Here is a 3,133-nt window from a genome sequence, read left to right on the forward strand (position 1 = left end):
AAATTAAACTAAATAAACATTTGAAATATATGAGTTTGTATGTAATGTATGAATATAATATACAAGTTTCACTTTTTAAATGGAATTACTGAAATCAATCTACTTTTTCATGATATTCTAATTTTATGACCAGCACCTGTATATATAGTTTATTTGCCTGCAGATGACACTATACAAATTGTGCCCATGGGTGTTGTAAACAATTATGTATGACTGAAACTGTTCAAATGATAAGCATCAGGAAAAAAAAACTCTTGCTACCTTTTTTTCATGTTTGGAAGTGTAAATAAAAATAAACTTTTCTTTCTGTATTAACCTCCTGAGACCCTGAAACCTCATACGAGGACACTGCATTGAAAAAATTCACCAAATAAAAGCTTTGGTCTCACTCCTTTGTTTGTTAAGACAAGCCCAATAACTTTTGATTAGTGTCTTTTGTGATGAAGACAGAACATTGTGATACATGACAAGTCATTTTTCTTCCCCTTTTTTTTCAGATCCAGTGATCAGAAGGAAAGCCACATGCTGGAAGTCGAGAAAGACGGATGAAGCGCTCAGAAATAAATTATAAGTAGCAGGGTACCGTCGCACATCAGCCATTATTGATATCACAAAGCACAACTTTTTCATCTGAAACATCATCATCCCTTCCAACACTGAAGAGGTTCACACAAATTATTCTACTCTGCAAGTCACAAAATAGTTTAATGTGAAGAAAAATGATGTTTAAGCGTGAATTATTTCACAAGCTGCATTTTTAAAATCTTGGCTGTCACCATTCAGGCACACTACATCTTCGTTATCATCACTGAGCGCATTTACGTGCACGTAGCATTGTTAATAACTGGCTGCACCTCACTTATGGTTCTGTCTCTAAACAGCTACATCTTTAGATACATCTTTTAAATATCCATTTAGTATATCCATGCTTCCTAACAACGGTATTTCTTTTCATCTTTCTAATGATTTAACAAGAGTTAAAGACATTTGTGGCACAAATGCCATCTCAAATTCATACTAAACGTGCACGTATTTGCACTCACTGCTATTCCCCAAAGGCACCGTAACTATTGTTTTGGTTCCCTGCTGATGTGTAGAATGGTAGAACAGGAAGGAGAACCTCAAACCTTTAGGTCCATCCCAGAATAAGCACATCCCCCCCCAAAAAAATAACAAATTAACAAATGCATAGTCTTCACTTTCCCCCCTCCTGTATTCCTCTCACTTTTTTTGAGGGAGGGGGGCCTTTATCTTTTGTATGTGTACATAAAGCAATTTAAAATCTATAGTTTTGTACATGTAATTTTTATGGTGTGTGGATATTTTCTAATAAAACGAAATAAAATTAAATGGGTGATTCTTTCCAAGGCTGGTTCCTTTTTTATTTTTGTTTTTTTTTCTTAATCACTAAATAAATGTTTAATCAAGTTGTAAACTAGTTGGCCTCCTGAAAATAATTCAACTGTGGTGTCACTTTAAATCAGGGATTGACGGTCAGAATGAAAACGGTTAAGGTGCTACCAAATCCAGCTATCAGTGCTAGATCTGAGCGGGACAATCAGCTTATGGGCTGGTTGATATGCTAAATGTTTTTTTCCAAATGAGTCCAAGTATGTAAAGGTGAATGAAACAAACAAAAGGTAAAAGGCTTCTTTGAGAAGGAGGATATCTTTCTACTGGAATTACAGTGGATGATTAAAAAGGTTCTGTTTGGGCATCTAAAACCTCTTGTGAACCGACAGTGTGAAGTTTACTTAAATTATTTTAATTTGTTGAAACATTACACTCCAGCCATGAAAGCCACACAAGATTTTTAAAAGGCAAACATGACAGTTATCACAAAGACGAAGAAAGACTTTCAGAAACAGCCTCATTGAAGAATAAATCATTAAGCCCCTAATACTGTGATAAAATGATACCTGCTGTCACTGTGGAAAGGACTCAATAATTTTCCCAAATACCTATTCAAACTTTATTTTTTGGAACAGCTTGAGTTTTATTGTTGTTCTCTTTTTTTAAGATGTACAACAAATATAGACTCATTGGACTAATACTGTGGAAATTTTGAGGTGTATATGGTGTAGATATTTTTTTCTTTTTTTTTTTTGGTAAATACAGAAAAAAAAATCAACGCAGTGTAGATGAAGCCAAATTAGTTTTACTCTAGCCAAAAAAAAAAAAAAAACAGGTCAAAATGGCTCCATTGTTGTTTTGGTGCTACATCAACATCAAGATCATCATCATTTAGAAATCTGTCTTTCTCACCAAAACATTTGTTTGAATGTGGACAAGGAGAGCAAACACAGTAGTGTTTGTTATATTTTTTAAAATGCAGACCTTAAACTAAATGACATTAATATGAACGGGAAATTTAACATTTTCTTTTTCCCCACTGCTTAAACTGAGTCTCCAGAAATTTGACTCGCATTGAAAAAATCTTGGTTGATTTTAGATCATTCAGGCTTAGAAGATATGCTTTAGAAGGGAACAAAACTTGGAAGTTGCCAGTTGTTGAGAGAAATAAGAAGAACAAAATAATTGTTTTAATTTTAAAGCGTCCTTCTCAAAGTTCAACTATCACTAGAATTTACCAAGAAAGAATATTGTAGAATAGAAGCAGGAGACACTTTAAAGTGACAGAAGCCCAGAGATCTTTTACCGTAAGCTTTCAACAGATCTCCTGTCTGCTCTGAAAACAATGGAAGAGAAGGAGATTTGTTAAATAAATTACTTTGAGCTGCATGTATGTGGACATAAATTTATAAAATTCTAAATCAATGGGCACACCTCCCTTTTCTCCAGACACTGCAGTTGTGCTGTGTTGCTGTGTCTCACGCCCCAGTAAAGTCAGTCTCCTCCTTTCCAGCTGTGATGTTATCACTTATAAATTTGTTTTTTGTTTGTTTTTTCAAGGTGACAAAAATCTGTGCGAAAGTGCAAGAAAAGTCAAACTGTTTTTACATCAAAAAGTAATTTGTCACCCCACCCACTTTCTTTCCTCTCTTTTTTTTTTTTTTTTTTTTTGTAAAGCTGAAAAACTTGCTGAAAATTACCCAATTAAATTCCCATTACAAACACTGTTGTTTCCTCTTTAACAGAAGCATACCTGGAGTTGTTTAGTAGCTCCTAACAC

At 34.2% G+C, this 3,133-nt stretch overlaps 1 protein-coding gene across 2 annotated transcripts in view; it reads left to right on the plus strand.

The window, feature by feature from the left end:
• zgc:172282 (leucine-rich repeat and fibronectin type III domain-containing protein 1-like protein) overlaps positions 1-1,350 on the plus strand; it is a 194,199-nt gene extending 192,849 nt beyond the window's left edge. For both annotated transcript variants that reach the window (XM_017434095.3, XM_017434098.3), the window contains one exon: positions 498-1,350. The gene's annotated coding sequence lies outside the window, so the exon portion shown is untranslated. The remainder of the gene's footprint in view (positions 1-497) is intronic.
• The last annotated feature ends 1,783 nt before the right edge of the window (positions 1,351-3,133 follow it).

This window comes from Kryptolebias marmoratus, linkage group LG2, assembly GCF_001649575.2.
Source record: "Kryptolebias marmoratus isolate JLee-2015 linkage group LG2, ASM164957v2, whole genome shotgun sequence".
In the NCBI taxonomy this organism is placed as follows: Eukaryota; Metazoa; Chordata; class Actinopteri; order Cyprinodontiformes; family Rivulidae; genus Kryptolebias; species Kryptolebias marmoratus.